At 38.3% G+C, this 18,607-nt stretch overlaps 1 pseudogene; it reads left to right on the top strand.

Annotated features, from left to right (window-relative positions):
• Positions 1-308: 308 nt before the first annotated feature.
• Positions 309-18,388, top strand: LOC122029759 (annotated as a pseudogene).
• The last annotated feature ends 219 nt before the right edge of the window (positions 18,389-18,607 follow it).

Below are 18,607 nucleotides of genomic sequence, written 5' to 3'. Positions count from 1 at the left end.
TAATAAATATATTCATAGTTTATAAATTTATTCAAATTTTTATCTAGTCTAAATATATTTAATAAATATAAATTATAAAATTTAGAATTTATTAAAAATTAAATTATATATATTCAGAGAAAATTATAATATTTTTATTAAAATTTATGATTTTATTCTAATAAAAAAATTCAATGAATTATCGAACTTGAACTTGATTTCACTATCTTAATAGCCTCATTCAAGAAATATTTTTATCGAATCCAACTTCAAATAACTCACTAGCGATTCATTTACCCTCCCTGGAATTCACTGTCTCGAAATAAACTACAACTAGATTCACGGAGCGGATCAAAGATTGCGGACGATAGCCGATCAAAGATAAGCGCAATTATCTTGACTGACCCATCGCGCCGATCCACGATGAGGCGATCGAGCTTCATCGTCCGCATCGCTCTGTCCACCGTCATGCACCCTGCCGCTTCCGCCCGCCTCTCCACTGCCTCAGCTCCTCACCAGCCCACCGTGCGCGTGTCCGCCATGGTCGATGAGATCGCTCGGTTATCACTCCTCGAGGTTGCCGACCGCACAGAGGCACTCCGTGTCCGGTTGGGCGTCCAGCAGATGCCCGTCATGGTCATTTTGAACCCTGGCATGGGTGGGCCCTCTGCCGTCTTCCCCGGTGCAGGAGCCGCTGCTGTGCCCGAGGAGAAGGAGAAGACGGCCTTCGATCTGAAGCTGGAGAGCTTCGAAGCGGCCTCTAAGATCAAGATCATCAAGGAAGTAAGAACTTTCACAGTTTCACGGACCTGGGACTCAAAGAGGCTAAGGAACTCGTGGAGAAGGCTCCAACCGTACTGAAGACTGGGGTGCCGAAGGAAGACGCGGAGAAGATTGTGGAGAAGCTGAAACATATTGGTGCTAAAGTCGTGTTCGAATGAGGAAGATGGTTAGGTAGGGTCTCCTTCTCCCTTCGTTGCTATTACACCATTTTCGTTATTATTCTGTTTCTTGGAATCAAGAAATAAATCGATAGAATTCGTTCCGTTGCTGTTAGTCGCAAACACATATGAGTTGAATTCTTTGCATTATCAACAGTTTATAACTTCTAGTAGTGTTTCGATTCCCTGCTCAGGAACATATATTCTGCAATATTGTGCTTAGTTTTCATGCTATTAAAATGTAACATTTGCTAGATTATTAAATCTTTCGTCCTGGTTTGCCACGTTTTATGGTCATGAAATAAATGTATTTATCTATTGTGACTTCAGAATTCCAAATGTGTTGAAAAAAAAAGTTTTTTTTTTGTTTTATATCGCGTTGCTTAGGAATTTATTTCCTTGTATTATTTAATCAAGCAAAATTCTCATCGAGTGGTGCTTGCCTCAGCTATTTGGGGTTAACTACATCTTATTCTCTGAAGTTCTCAATTTATGCATGTTCTGTATGTTTACTGCACGGTTATAGATTGAGATCTCTAGACTTTCCTAGTTATTTCTTTTGCCCTCGAGGTGTCTTATATATACTATTGTCACTGCATAGCAATCTTCGTTTTTGAGTGCCAATTGTTTTATTACAGTGGGCAATGATGAAACAAGAATACCTTTTTGAGGAAATAGACTTAACTATGGAATTGTTTCCACAGTAAATGTGAGCAAGTATAGCACAGCGCAGAGTATAGATGAGAAGATAATAGATAGAACTGAAATGATTAAAAGTAAGGTATCAAAGCGGTTCTAGGTTGAGGCCTAAGGGGTTGGCATTAAAATTTTATTAAAATAGGATAAAATACACAGTATAAAAAAAAATCATAAAATTGAGTAATAAATTAGTGAAAATAATCAAAATCAGTGACAAACATAGAGAAGTAAATAAGTGAAAAAAAATTGATAAATCAGTGAAAATCACCAATGAAGAAAATCAGAAAGGAAGCTTTATAAGAAACACACACTTAGAGGGAAGAAAAGGAAAATTGAAGGCAAAGGTCGGCAACCTCGAGGAGTTAACTATATGGATATTGATCCTATCGGGAATTTGAGAAGACGGAATTGTCGGTGTGACGTGGCTCTAAAATTATTGAAATTTTGTGACAATATCCGAGCGCATTGTCACAAAATGTGATATTGTCACAAAATTTCAATAATTTTAGAGCCAATCAGTCAATCACAAAAAAATCATAATTCATTTTTCAAAAACATGTACTTAACCTATTAAGGGATGAAACCAAACCCATTAAACAAACAATTTATTTGACAAAGAGAGCATGCAATTATGATTTGATAAGCATACAAAAGTATGGATTGGACTCTTACATGATAGCTTCAGCCTTCAGGAATGGAATAAGTGTTCATCCAACCCATCTTTACATGGTAAAAGGGCAAGATTATTTGTTTAAAACCTTTCATTATCATCAATCAAAAAAGTATTGAGCTTGGGCAAGTTTCCTAAGTGGTATGAATTTAATTGAACAAGTTAATATTCAATCAAGGAGATAATGCAAGTTGTTGACAATACTCATTTGTTAAATGTGAGATTAGGCAGTGATGGTGCGAACTTTGTGTTAGGGAGTTTTTTAGCAAAGGAAAAGGGAAGGAGAGAAACACATTAGGCTAGTTGTGCAGCTGAAGGTAAAAATGGATTACTTCTACTTAAGATGAGCCATAATAAATTGATGCTAAATTTTATCCAATATGATTGTCAAATTTGTGAATAGGATCTTAGGATCTTACGATCCTACGGTCTAAATCAACCTACATAGCCTTGATTGTGCTAGGATCTCACGAACTCATGACTCAATTTTATGATCAATCATTGTTGATATGTAGGATCTTGATATGTGCAATCATAACTGTTGGGGTTGCAAGGTTGCAAACATAGTCCCATATTGGAAACACATGGGAAAAATCATGGGTTTATAAGAGAAAATATATCTCCATTGGTATGAGGCCTTTTGGGGAGAGCCCAAGAGCAAAACCATGAGGGCTTAGGCCCAAAGTGGACAATATCATGCAATTATGGAGATATTTAAATTCTTTTCGATCCTACAATAACTTAATATGAATAAACTTGCATTCAAATAAACATTTTAAAATTTGGCGTTAAAAGAAATAGACAACTCTTTTGAACATATTATCCAAGAAAATTGTGGATTATATGAGAAGCCTTTTTTAACTTCCAAGAAGATAAAAAAGATAGGTTTTAAAACTTGAAGAGAAGTTCTACAAAACGACGGTTAGACGTGCTATGTTATATAGTGCTGAATGTTGGACTATGACTCGAGCACATGAGCAGAAAATGAGGGTTGCAGAGATGAGAATGTTAAGGTGAATGTATTAAAACATACGAGGATGGGTAGAATAAGAAATGAGAGCATTAGAGAGAAAGTCGGAGTTACATAGGGAAAAGAAACGTTTAAGATGACACAGACATGTATGTAGAGGATCAATAAATGCTCTAGGCGATGTAAAACTATAACAAATATGCACATCAAACGAGGAAAGACCAAAAAAGACTTGGTTAACAACAATATTTATAAAATTTATTTAAGTATAGATGATGATATAGTAAGAGATAGAGTCCAATGGCATAAAATATCTGATACGGTGATGAGATGAGAGGTGGAAGGACATTTTGGTCATTTGACATTAGTAGGATTTTGGCTTTAAGAGGGATACTGTTCATCACGAAGAGAGGAGGGGGCTTCGGGTTTTCTTCCGTCGCCCGGGGAGGAATGCAGGAGAGAATGACGACGCCGACGCCCCCTTTGCCACATCAATCGTATTCCAAATTTTGAATATACTTATTCAATATCTAGTTTAAACACATAGTTTGAGGCAATTACTTTGGAGAGCATTGCACATATTTTGATGTGATAATAACTGTTATGGATAAAAATGATAAGCCACTAAAAATTTTAATTGTGAACTGTTAGCATTAGTTTTACTCAAACTTAAGTAATTTTTTTCCTTAGATTAACTGTACTTGATTTAACTTTCATACGATGAAGTAATTACATACTATAAAGGAATTATCTTATGGCTAATCAGATTTGCATTTTTGTAGGGAATCAGAGGTCTATATGCGGGATATTTTCTCCAGCTGTTATTGGGTCAACTGTTTCATGGGGGCTTTACTTCTTTTTGTAAGTGTGGCTATATATTTATGTCTATGCTACCATGTTTTACTATATATGTTACAATCCACAATGGTTGATGATTTGAGAATTAGTGACTCATGCAAATTGCATCAATGTAGACAATTCATATACATGTGTGTGATAGTAGGACTCAAATGAGGTGAGGATGAAAGATTATGGATTGATACAAATTCAAAATCTGAATATATTTGAAATAATTCCTATGCTTGAGGTTGCTTTAATACTAACTTTTTTTAAACATTTGTGCGCTATGGTCGGTCGGACACATTATTTTCTCAAAATTTGCAAGGCTTCATATTATTTTGTAAATGTCATCAAATTTAAAGAGCAAGAACTATATATTCTTTTGATTACTATTAGATAGGTTGGATATATATTAGAATTTGTTGATTTGATAATGATTATACTATAATGGAGGTATTAAAATCAAATAAACCTCAAAATAGTAGTTAGTTTCATAAATCTCTATTTCTGACATTGCAAGTGTGACTTGATCCCTTAAATTAGAAGCAACTTTTTTTACTTCCATTGTTATTGGTCTGTGCGCATTTATTAGGATATTGTTAAGCTTCGTACTTAAAAGTTGATCAAGACATACTGTTGGAACCAAATCAGTTTTAGGTTGTCAATAGTGTAGATTTGTCGCTTATCATGCACAAAATAAATTGTACTGTTTAGATTTGGCTTCCCAGTATAATGCTAAAAAAGACCTAAAATAACAATCTTGGTGCCCTTCCAATAGTTGTTCCTTCAATGTTTCTAATTATCTAGACCCAAAATTCCAAACATGCCTAATTAGCTGAACCAAACTGTCTTCCCCCTATTCTATGCCTGTTGCATTGCCTGAGCTCACATTAATTAAGGATTACAGAACGAAATGGGGTGGGTGTTGATTTTTCGAAAGCGAACTTCACATCAATGCTTGAATCGGATACAAACGAATTAGCATTCTCATATTCCAACTGATTGGTAGGCAATAATTATAGGGTTAGGTTAGCAACATGAAATATTTAGACATTTTTAAGTGGTTGATGCAATGATAAATATGGATACTGCAGTGGAAAAGGGTCAGGTTACCTTGATAATGGCCAACTCATCAGTCGAAATCAAAGGCATGAACAGAACTAGGCGCTTGCAATACTAAGTCACCACGCTGGAAGCAAGATGTGGTGGATATTTATGCATGCACACTACATTTCACAATCACCAACTCTTTATAAAGAGAGTGAGAGAGAGTTCAATGATTTATATATAACTAAGCTATGCTCATCAACTTGGCCTCCTAACTGGTGCTAACTATGCATTTGAAGCTCTTTTAAAATAACTGGCCATATTCTTCTTTCATGTCCAATTTTCATGCCAACTAAATAAGTTTGGTTTTGGTTAAGATATTGTGAATATATTTTAAGATGTTCATGTCTCCATAACCTTTCATCTATGCTAACCTTTTCTGCTTGATCCAATTAATTTTAATTACTTTACCTCCTAATTGAACAACTTGTGTTTTTGCCAAAATATTCTACATTGTACAGTATGTTTGCATTAAAAAAAAAATTATAAGCAAATATTAATTAATTATTAAATAGATACTAATATTAAGAAATATAATTAGTAGGTGAATTTCAATAAATTATATACCATACTATTTTTATAATTATGTACTAATATGTCTTATGTATTAGGGAAATTTTGTATTTTATTTATATGGTATGTTCAGTTGCTCTATTTGTTCCTTTACACAATCAATAGAGAAATTATTTTCTATTTTATACATAAAAATTAAGCATATAATTGAGTTAGAATAATTATTTTATATGAATTATATTAAAGAATTATATAACATTGTTTGACATCTGAGAAAATTAGTTATTTAAATAAATTCTAAACTACTAAGAAAAGAATTATTTAATTGATAAATATGAAATATAACTCTCGTGTAATTACAAAAAACATCACTTTAAAATCTTTATGAAGATTTTATAGCTTTTTACCACCATGAAGTGATTTTTTTCTTCTAAACATCAAATTAAGTTGAATCTTTCAACTTTAAATAATACACTCTATTAACAACAACAGCAACAACAACAACAACAACAACAACAACAACAACAACGGCAATGAAATAAAACATATTTATGTGTTTTTAAAGAATATTTTATACTGTTTGCATAATGAGCAGGGTCATTGTCTAGTGAAAGCATAAAAAAAGGGCAGCCCGGTGCACGAAGCTCCCGCCATACGGGGTCTCGGGGAAAGATCCATTGTACGCAGCCTTACCTTGCTTTTTGCAAGAGACTGTTTCTAGGATTCGAACCCGTGACCGTTTGGTTACATGACAACAACTTTACTGTTGCACCAAGACTCCCCTTCTAGTGAAAGCATGCATTGACAATATTGTAGCATTGGGGAAAAAAATAGAAACCTAAATATTTCAAATTAAGGCAGTTTTAAGCATTGCTTACTTTAAAACATATGATGATTGCTAGGTGATAATTGCCGAAGAGCCTTTCATATCAACCATTTAAGAAGTAAAACATGCAGTTCTCTCTGTTCTCATGTATATTTCTAATGTCATGATTCATGAAACTTGCCTTTTATCTTCTCATCAAGCGTATATGAGAATTATGATAGACTAATATTCAGTTCTTACTTGGACTTGTTCAATATATTGTTTTTTGCCTTTCTCAATGACATCTTGTTTCCTCCTTTTTCAGTTATAGCAGGGCAAAGAGTAGGTATCTAAGAGGGAATGATGAGCATGCATCTCACATTCTCACCCCTCATTATCATCTTATTTCTGCTTCTGAAGCTGGTTCTATGGTAAGTGCTGTAATTGCTATCTTGACATTGGTCTGGTCAGTGATATGCTGCAACAATACTATCTATTATCTCAGCATTTTAGCCTAACATACCTTATCATGTATGATAACGATTTTTTGTTCTTTTTGTAAGATAAGATGCTATGTTTGAATGTAGAGATTACCAAATAACATTGTGGTTCTCAGACTTACTGATTGTAAGCATGCCATACAGGATGATCCTTTGTTTGAAGACTAGTAGGAAATGCTTTTTTTTTTTGACAAAAAAATATCCTTTTTTTTTTGTTGATTCAGTAATTAATAAAGGATTTTGCTGGCCTTACCATGATCTTTGCTGTTGCAAAAAGCTGAAGATTGGATTGTTTGTGAGGCTAGCTCAGGATTAATGAAAGTGATTTCATTTGTTGTAAGCAATAGAATGTATGTGGATGTAACTTGAGAATAATATTGTAGCTAGCAGACTTATGCTCCATCTACTTATAAGGAAAGAAAGGGTAAGGGAGGGCAGGAAAGGAGTGGAAGGTGGAGGGAAAAGGAGAAGAAAGAAGGGGTATTAAAATTTGTCTGTTTGGAAAGAAGAAATACAAAGGGAAAGAATGTGAGTATTTGGCTCATTCCTGTATCTACTTGGACCCATAAAGTGTTGGGACCTTGATGTCCGCGGGGGGGGGGGGGGGGGGGGGGGGGGGGGAATAGCGTCTCACCCAAATCGTCATTTCCTACACTTGTTAGTACGCAGCGGAAAACAAAATACAAACTAATAAGAAGAAAACTAAACCCTATAAACAATAAGGAAAGACAATAAATCAAAACAAACCGTAACACAAGGTTTACGTGGTTCGGAGATTAGGGCTCCTACTCCACGGCTGACTGTAAGGTGGACGATCCCAATCCGTCGGTGGATGACTCCCCGGAAACCTCCGGCTAGCTCAAACCTCCTTCTCGGTGGAGAAACCTCACCACTGTTGGGACCGAAAATGGAGCTAGAGGGGGGGGGGGGGGGGTTGAATAACTCGGTGCGCTCGTCTTGCTCGTCGTTGCTTGTTTCTTCAAGATATACAGCAGAAAATACACGGAAACAAAATACACAACGCTAACCAGAGGATTTACTTGGTATCTACCTCACAAGAGGTGACTAATCCAAGGATCCACACACTCACGCACCCTCCACTATGAAAACACTCTTTTATGGTAACTACCAAAGGCGAAGAAGCCCTACAAGCTCACAGTACAAGAAGAAAGAAGGGAAAACAAATACAAGCAATAGCTTACAGGTTTTACAATTGAAAACTCTAACCCTAGTTTTTTTCTTCAGCTGTAGATCCGCCTCTTGACTTGGAAGACCTCCAAGAATCTTCAAGAACTGGTGATCTGAACTTTGTGGAGAAGCTCTGGGAGCACAGCGAAGATCTGAGATGAATCAGTGAAGTTTTGCCAAGGAATCGAACGCCTGCAGCTAAATATGATGCCAACGGTCGGATCCCGATCGATTGGATTGCTCCCAATCGATCGGGGAGGCCTTGGATCGATCGGCTGATCAATCCAGAGCGCCTCTGTGCTCTCGGGAATTGCCTGGATCGATTGGCTGATCGATCCAAGGCTTATCGCGCAGAATCACGACTCCCAATCGATCCACTGATGGATTGGGGACTCTGGATCGATCGACCGATCGATCTAGCGCTGTTCTGTGCGACCGCGCACTCGTCCCAATCGATCCACTAATCGATTGGGAGGAGGCTTGTCACGAAGACTCGCCCAATTGATCGACCGATCGATTGGGCATGAGCCAATCGACGGCTGATCGATCCAGCTCATGATTTCTCCCAAAATCAAGTCTAAAGCCTCCTAAACCAACATCTGGTCAACCATGACCTGTTGGTTCATCGTGCCTAGCATCCGGTCAACCTTGACCTGCTAGAACTCGCTCACCAAGTGTTTGGTCAATCCCTTTGACCCACTTTGGACTTTTCTCCTCTTGCCAAGTATCCGGTCAATTCTTTTGACCTACTTGGACTTTTCTTCCTCGTGCCAAGTATCCGGTCAATCCCTTTGACCTACTTGGACTTTTACCATATGTCTAGTCAACCTTGACCCATCTGGATTTCCCCGTGCTTGGCTTCACTCACCAGGACTTCCCTTCTGCCTAGCTTCACTCACTAGGACTTCTTTTCTGCCTGGCTTCACTCACCAGGTCTTTCACTTAGCTTCACTCACTAGGATTTTCACCTGGCTTCACTCATCAGGATTTTCCTCTGCCTTGCTTCACTCACCAGGACTTTCACCTAGCTTCACTCACTAGGATTTTCTCACTGCCTAGCTTCACTCACTAGAATTTTCTCACTGCCTAGCTTCACTCACTAGGTCTTTCACCTGGCTTCACTCACCAGGACTTCCTTTGTCTAACCTCCAAGTTAGGACTTTCACCTGACTTCACTCACCAGGATTTTCCAGTCAAGTATTCGGTCAACCTTGACCTACTTGACTCTCCATCACAATCTCCACACATGAACAATTGCACCTGCAATCTCCATGTGTTGTCTACATGTATTGTCAACATGTATTGTCAAACCATCAAAACATAAACATTAAGACTCAAGCGTGACCCAATTCAAGCTCAGTCAAACTAGGTCAACCTTGACCTGGGGAATATTGTACCAACAATCTCCCCATTTTTGATGTTTGACAATACCTTCTTTAAGTTAGGCTAATCCCATAGCCTAAACCTCCTTCATGCCACTAGGTAACGAAGGCATAAGTTAAACCCTTCATTCTCCTCCTAAGAGGGCAAACTCCCTCTTAGATAATGAAGTCCTAACTTAAACCCTACATTTCTCCCCCTATCGGCACACATCAAAACAAACTCTCCTCCTGAAGAGTTACTCAACGTTGTTCACAACTTCACTCGATAATGAAAGTCCCATACCTTTCATTTTCCTTTAACCCTACATTCTTCCCCAATGTAGACAAATGTCCATCCTTGAGCATTTTTAACTTAAACAATGAAGATATCCACTCTCCATTGTAAACAAATGCTCAACCTTGAGCATTTTTACTAAAGAAAGTTAATCACCTTCCAAGGTGTATGAAAAATAATTTTCATGCCCTTAAAGAGTAACTCCCCCTAAAGACATGGTCATGAACTTCTATCATTGCACCAACAATGACTTGGAATCCCTAAACTTTTAGGAAACCCAAATTTTAAAGTTTTGAGGTTCATAAATTCAATATTGAAACCAAACCTCAACCTAAATTTCTATTTAGTCTTCTTTAACCAATCCATTCTAGTTTTCATCATGAAAACTCCCCCTAAATGAATACAAATGTGTTTTGAGGGATAAGGAATGATTTCCTAGACTAAAGATGGTCCAAAATGCTGAAATAAGGCTTTACCAGCCAAAATCAGCATTCCCAATCGATTAGAGTTGGGTCCCAATCGATTGAACCTGCTTGAATCGATCCACTTATCGATTCAGGAGGGTTGGATCGATCGGTGGATCGATCAGGAAGCTTCTGTTCACGAGAAGCTTGCTCTCAATCGATCGCCCGATCGATTGAGACCCTTCAATCGATCGGGTGATCGATTGAATGCCTGATAGTTCTGAAATTCACTTGTGGTGAATTTCAGAAACTCCCCAAAAATTCTAAAAATCATGAAAATTTGTGTAGACACTATTTAGGACATATATTATCATGGAAAGATAGTTTTATAAGAAAATATTTCATATTTTCAAAGATTTGCACAAACTAGAAAACTTGCAAAAACTTTAGTGTTTTCTTCAAGTTTGTGTTCAACTATTCAATGATGATTACTATCAAAAGATAGCCTTCATTAAGGTTTTCCAAAATACATTTTCAAATGATTTTCAAAACCAATATCCAACCACGTTCCTTGGGCTCAATGCACATGACTTGTACATTAGCTTTCCCAATGATTGGAAAACACATAACTATGTGTTTTGATGAACCAAAAACTCAAAAGAATGCACTAAATCAACATCTTGAGTTTTGTTCATCATTCTAACATCTCACTTGTATCTAATGTGTATTAAAACACATACAAGTCACCTTATAGTTCTTTAGTGAGATGTAAACTTTGGTTTTGCCCTAATCTAGGGATCATGCATATCTATCTAGGCATTTTGAGTTGTAAACATCCACCAAGGATGTTATTTGTTAATAAATGTCATTTGTCCTTAATTTGCAAGGAAATAAAATAATGCATGATGAAGTTATGGCATACATCAAAAAGAAATAATTTTCAAAATAAAATTTCTATAACTACATGATGTATGTATGACATGACATGGTATTTTTGTATTTTTCATAATAAAATGTGAATGCAAAAATAAATATGATGTCATGACATATGATGGGCAAACAAGACATGACAAGTTTTAGCATTAATGAAACACATAGGTTGTCTACCTAAGTATCCTTAAGCCTTAGCTAAATTAAGATTTAAAACATAGATTGCCCACTATTTCCCAAGAAGATGCCAATAATCCAATTTTGACATTTCTTTTGCTTTTCATAATTTATGCCAATTTAAATTAAATATATTCCTCAAATTTTTGGCACAATTTATTCTTTTAAAGAGTAACCACTTTAAGTTAAGGCATAACTTGCCTTTAACTTTCCAAGAACATACCAAAATCCCAACTTGGTAGTTCTTATGATTTTCTCAATTTGTGTCACTTAAAAGATCATCCAATTTATCAAATTGTGACACATTTTACTCTTATAAGAGTAAATAAAAATTCTTTTCATTTTCAAAGGTTAACAATAACCTTGAAAATGCTCTCCGAGTGTTAACTTCATCAAAGTTGGGTTAACTACCCTTCTAATCGGAGTTGACACTCTCTAACCCATTTACGGGGTAGAGAAAATGCTCCTAGGAACCCAAAACCTATTGGTGCTCATTGGGTGCTCTAGGTACTCACTAGGGATAACCTCCCTAGATACCTTCCTAGTGACCTTGTTAGGCTTCTTAGAGGCCTTGGTCACTTTTTCTAGGTCAACCCTAGGGATTACCTCCCTTGTGACCTTGTTAGTGACTTTCTTAGACTTCTTAGAAGTCTTAGTCACGTTTGTTGCAAAAATACTTCTAAGGATAACTTTCCTTGTATTCTTGACTTGACCACTAGACCTAGGGTTTGTTCCATAACTATATGGAACTCTATGGTAAGTAGGTACATCCTTTTTGGTTTTAGGTTTGTATCTCAAACCTCTATGGCCCTTGGATGACCCTTGTTGTCCTAAACCTAGATTTTGCTTATTTTGCCCTTTAAGGATATTTTCCATCCTTTTTAGGGTCTTTTCTAGTTTGTCAAGTCTTGACCTCAAGACTTGATTTTCCATCACTAAGTCCTTAGTTTTTGGTTTTCCATTAAGTCTATGAGCATTTTTGTTTCTAGGCTTGTAGCTAAAATCCTTAGAGTTCTCGCCTAAAATTCCATCTACCTTCCTAACCCTAGGTGTGGTAGTTTTAGCATGAGAGCCATGTGTTTTTCCTTAATGCTATCATGCTCTCTATTCTTATGGTAAATAGCATTAAAATGATAAAGACTTGACTTAGCATGCTTTTTACCATTGTTCAAGGGAGTAGGCTCGATAAATGATACCTTTCTTTTTACCTTGGAGACTCCCCCTTGAGGTGTGCTTCCTCCTTGAGCCTTGACCGCCTTCTTCCCCTTGGGACATTGACTCCGGTAATGTCCCTTTTGATTGCACAAAAAGCACACAATGTGCTCCTTGCTCCTTTTTGTTCCGGGAGCGGTTTCCTTGAGCTTCTCCTTGCCCTTTTGTGTCACTTGACCCTTCTTCTTGGCCAATTTAGGGCATTTACTTTTGTAATGCCCTTTTCCCCTACACTCAAAGCAAATGATATGATTTTTGTTATTTTCTATTGAAATTGTTATACCTTTGCTTGTAGGGGTGACATCTTCTCCTTTTGATCCGGAGGTAGAAGCTTCCTCTTGATCCGAACTTGATACTCCTCCAATAGATTTGTCTTGACTTGTGGAGGTGAAAGCTTCTTCATCCTCTTCTTTTTTTGACCCGGATGTGGAGGCTTCTTCTTGCTCTTGATCCGGTGTCAATGAAAATTGCTCCCCTTCAATCCTAGAGGTGGAGGCTTCCTCATCCTCATCTTGTACATGAAACAAGGAGTATGCTCCCTCCTTGCCTTCTTCATTGCATTCCTTTGAAGATGAAGTTTCTTGGACTTCCTCTTTTTCGGAAGTTGAGCATCTCTCAACTTCGGAGTCCTCTTACTCTTTATTTTGATCCAGTCGCCCTCTTTGGATTTTTCTTGGTTGGTACAGTGGAGGGGATCTCATGAATTGATGCCAATTTGCTCCAAAACTCCTTGACATCCTTGAACTCTCCAATTTTTTCCAAGAATGGGGCTAGGCAATAGATTGACCAAAAGTTTGGTCACTTTATCATTGGCCTCACATCTTTGGATTTGTTCTTGCCTCCATTTGCTTTTCTTGAGGACTTTGCCCATGGAATTTGTTAGAGCCTCGAAACTTTCCATGAGAGCAAACCATTGCTCTATCTCCACCATCAAGAAATTCTCGATCATTGATCTCCAAAGATCGAAGCTTATCATGGTGAATGGTAGAGGCACCCTCGTGTCGAATCCGAGTCCATCTCGGAATTCTATTTGAAGTTGAGCTTCTTGTGATGAAGTCTTCGACTTGTAGAATTGCTCCAACTTCTTCACCCTCTAGCTTTGCCCCTTCCGGTGATGAATCCTCTGATACCACTTGTTGGGACCGAAAATGGAGCTAGAGGGGGTGAATAGCTCGATGCGCTCGTCTTGCTCTTCGTTGCTTATTTCTTGAAGATATGCAGCGGAAAATAGGCGGAAACATACAACGCTAACGGAGGATTTACTTGGTATCCACCTCGCAAGAGGTGACTAATCGAGGATCCACACACTCACGCACCCTCCACTATGAAAACACTCCTTTATGGTAACTACGAAAGGCGGAGAAGCCCAAGCTCACAATACAAGAAGAAAGAAAAACAAGCTGATAACATAGATTTCTTACAAGAAACCCTAACTTTCTTCTTCGGTTGTAGATCCGCCTCTTGACTTGGAAGACCTCGAGAACCTTGAGCTGGCGATCCGAACTTTGTGGAAGCTCGGGAGCACGGTGAAGATCGAGATGAATCGGTGAAGTTATAGAAGAATCGACGCCCGCTAATGATGCCAGCGGTGGGATCCGATCGATTGGATTGCTCCCAATCGATCGGGAGGCCTGGATCGATCGGTGATCGATCAAGCGCCTTGTGCTCGGGGTTACACGGATCGATTGGTGATCGATCCGGGGCTATCGCCAGAGTGCGACTCCCGTCGATCCCGATCGATTGGGGGCTCTGAATCGATCGGCCGATCGATCTAGCCATTACCAGCGATCACGCATCGGTCGATCCGATCGATTGGGACATCGCCAATCGATCGGTAGATCGATTGGGCATCAAATCGATTGGTGATCGATTCGTGATTTCTCCCAAAATCAAGTCTAAAGCCTCCTAAACCAACATCGATCAACCGCGACTGTTGGTTCGTGGTACTGCGTCGGTCGATCTTGACTGCTAGAACTCGCTCACGGTGGTCGATCCCTTTGACCACTTTGGACTTTTACTCTTGCAGTATCCGTTGATTCTTTTGACTACTTGGACTTCTTCCTCGTGCAAGCATCCGGTCGATCCTTTGACCTACTTGGACTTTCACCGGATGTGCAGTCGACCTTCGTCTGGATTTCCCGTGCTCGCTTCACCGGGACTTTCCTTACGGCCTCTCACTAGGACTTCTCTTGCTGCCCACTCACGGTCTTTCACTAAACCGCTCACTAGGATTTTCATCGGCTTCACTCACGGGATTTTCCTCTGCAGGCCACTCACCGGGACTTTCACAACCGCTCACTAGGATTTCCTCCTTGCCTAGCTTCCTCACTGGGCCTTTCACGGTTTCACTCACGAGACTTTCACCTAGCTTAAACACTGGGATTTCCTCATTGCTAGCTTACACTCACTGGTCTTTCCAGCTGGCTCACTCGGGACTTCCTTTGCCTAACCTCAGTTAGGACTTTCACCTTCCCTCAGATTTTCCGGTCAGTATCCGGTCGACCTTGACCTACTTGACTCTCCATCACAATCTTGGCATATGAACAATTGCACTGCAATCTCCGTGTGTTGTCTACGTGTATTGTCGAGCATGTATTGTCAACATGTATTGTCAAACCATCAAAACATAAACATTAAGACTCGAGCTTGACCCAATTCAAGCTCGGTCAAACTAGGTCAACCTTGACTGGGGAATATTGCACCAACAATCTCCCAACAACCACAATCTTGATCCAAATACTCTTAGATCACAAGAAGAACTTGGAGGCTTTAGAAGACTACTAATAGGGGTTAACCACCTCTATTTCGTCAGCCTTAACCAAGCTTCCAATGCTTGGTTATATAGGCCACGAGTTGGAAAACCCCGCCTACCAGTTGACTGTAAAAATCATCAGTCGACTGCCCTTTGTGGAGATTCGACTGTTACAACTCAACGGTTCGATACCAGTGGACTGATACTTCCATCAGTCGACTGCTCCACATTAATCGAACAAACAGAAGCATTCTGTTCGCTCCCAGTTGACTGCCCGGTCGACCGCACCCAGTCGACTGATGAAAACATCAGTCGACTGCTACAGTACTACTACAGTGACGCTACAGTACTACTATAGTGACGCTGCAGTAAAGCCTAATTCTAGGATTTAACCCCTGAGTACATTCACTCAGCACTTGTCCTCGCCCGACCAACCTAGACTTAACCTTCTAACCTCCTCCATCAGCCTTGCGTCCCTCGGATGCCTCCCCATCCTTCACGTCTTACCTTCTGGAGCTTCCATCGGCCTTGTCATTGTTGTCGGGTCTTCCTTTGCCAAGAGGTTGCGCCTCCGGGACTTCATCCATTGCCAAGTCACATTTCGACTTACGTTGCCAAGACTGCATGCTTGGACTTACACCGTTAAGACTCATCCTTGAACTTTCCTCCTTTGCCAAGATCACCCTTGGACTTTCCTCGTTGTATCTGTATCCTGCACATTCACAATGCATATCAAATACAACAATAAACCTAACGTAAACCTTTACCCAAACATCAAAACCTAGGGTACCCAAATTACTCCAACATAAAGAAATCTCATTCTCCTTCATGTTTATTGTGTAAAAAATAGTAATATTGGTGAGGCAAAAACGAAAGCAGTAAAGAGAAAATGAAAAATTGTGCTAAACAAAAAATAATTCATGATAACGTTCTGTCTTCCTAAAAAGGAGGAGAGCCAAAAAGGAGAAGTTGTGCCAAACAGAATGGTAATTTTGATAACTTACTAAGTATAAAATAGTAATTTTACCAAACAATAGTTGTTCCTTTTTCCTCTTTCACCCAATTTTGATAATTGAAATTGTGGCAAAATTTGAAATTGTTCTTCCTTAAAGTAGACAGTGGAAGTGAGACAAGATTCATGTTCTTCCTTCAAGAATTTCTCCCTTTCATTCCCCTTTTTTGTGCAATTATCAGTTAGGAAATGATAATTACTATGGTAAAGAGTTTTTGTCCACTTGAGTGGCGCTTTCTTCTTGGTGCTCAAGGTTGGATAGCTTGCTGGAGCGTCTCATTGGCTTATTAACTTTTTTGCAGCTCTTCATCCAAATCATTGTGTTAAATTCTCTATTTCCTACGTGTCTCAACTGCTAAAAAAAAAAAGAGAACTGAGTTCCTGTGGGGAGGGAAAGTGTTTGATGGAAATTATGTGATCTGTGGTTGATCACATAATTTATCCAATGTGTATGAGGTTTTATGAAATTGATGAATGTTATTCCTCTGGCTGCCAGCAGGGCAGCAGGGTACCTTCTGCTACAGTCATAAAAAAATTAAATTGTATCTCCTTGTGTGTTAAAGACAGGATCTGAACTAAGTTGACATAAGATTCCTTTGACAGATCAGTATTGTTTGTTAAGACCAAATACTGAGTGGGCTTTCCTTGCCCATCCCCCCATTGTCGATGGGTTTTTTTGGTTCCTGTGATGAAATTGGTAACTTCAGAGTTCCTTTATTATTTTAGATGGTAGCTATCTTGTTCATTATATTTGATGTACACTTCTGTGATTCTATTATGCCCATCTGTGGCCCCTAGGACGTAGCTCAGACGGTGGGCGCATGGTATCTCTGACGTAATGGCCAGGGGTCGATTCTCAGGAACTGACGACTTGGGGTTTACCCTGCCATGCGCCTATGGCCTGTGTACCTGCATGAACCTCCCTCCATATTTGTGGGGCCGATACTAGGGGGCCGTTAAGATAGCGGATCTACCTTTTTATTATGCCCATCTGTGATTGACGTGATATAATCAATAATTCAAATATCTAAATTAGATTTTCACTCTAGTTATAGACTGGCAGACTTTTATTACATGACAAACACTCTTCTGGCACTGCAGGTTTCTTTGTTTACCAATCCTATTTGGCTTGTAAAAACACGGCTTCAGCTCCAAACTCCTTACCATGGTTATCGGACCTATTCGGGATTTTTCGGTATGTTCTCTTCCTAATGAGTGAGACTGGACTTGCTATGATATTAAAATTGTCCTTTTCAAATATTGCCTACTTGCGATATATAGTTTTTTTTTGTTTAACATTTTTATATTTGGCGAACCTATTCAGGATTTTATGGTATGTTCTCTTCCTTGAGAATTGAGTGATACTGGACTTGCTATAATATTAAAATTGTCCTTTTCAAATATTGCATACTTGCAATATATAATTTTTTTTGTTTAACATTTTATATTTGGCTATTATCTTATGCTGAATATAAGACTGTGGATGAGCAATTCACTTATTAGTCTTTAGGCAAACATGCTTATGTAATTTTATGAAATGCTTTTACCGCTTTAGGGTTGGTTTTCGAGTATGAATTTCTAGCATTATGCAACCTTTGCTGGGGTGCAAAAAGTAGCTTAATTAGGAAAATTCTTGCTAAGGCTATGTTAACCAACTTTAAAAAAAAGGAAGGCGTTTTTTTTTAAAAGTTGGATATTATTTCTTAGATTGCTTAATGTCTCAGTTCTGCGGTTATATATTCTACTTTAGTTACCATTTTGCAGTCATTCTAAGGTATATAAAAGTTGCTTACACATACACATACTTTTTTATCTAAGGTCAGATGCTTTGAAGACCATTTTAAAAGAGGAAGGATGGCAAGCACTTTATAAAGGGATTGGACCAAGTCTTCTGCTTGTATGAACTTCTGTGCTTGCAGTTTTCAGTTTGAATTTTTCCCTTAATTTGTATTCTACCTGATTTAGTTTGGCGTATCATGTTGTTTCTATGATATTCTTTTCAATACTTATTGAGCATGTTATATTGTGCCTTTGCACATTATAATGGATTTGGCTCCATGATTAGAAATAGATTAAATGGAAATTAATAAATTATAGTTTTATAGTTTTTTTTGTTATATAAAAATGTTTACTTCATGATTGAGAAGCCTGAAAATTTTGTTGGAGATATAAATGACTTAAGCAAACAATTTTTTAAAGTATAATTCATTCATTTGATAGAATACCAAGTCAAATAAATTGGTTCCTTACTG

Source organism: Zingiber officinale, chromosome 10B (genome assembly GCF_018446385.1).
Source record: "Zingiber officinale cultivar Zhangliang chromosome 10B, Zo_v1.1, whole genome shotgun sequence".
In the NCBI taxonomy this organism is placed as follows: domain Eukaryota; kingdom Viridiplantae; phylum Streptophyta; class Magnoliopsida; order Zingiberales; family Zingiberaceae; genus Zingiber; species Zingiber officinale.
This window is presented reverse-complemented; position numbering and strand designations above follow the sequence as displayed.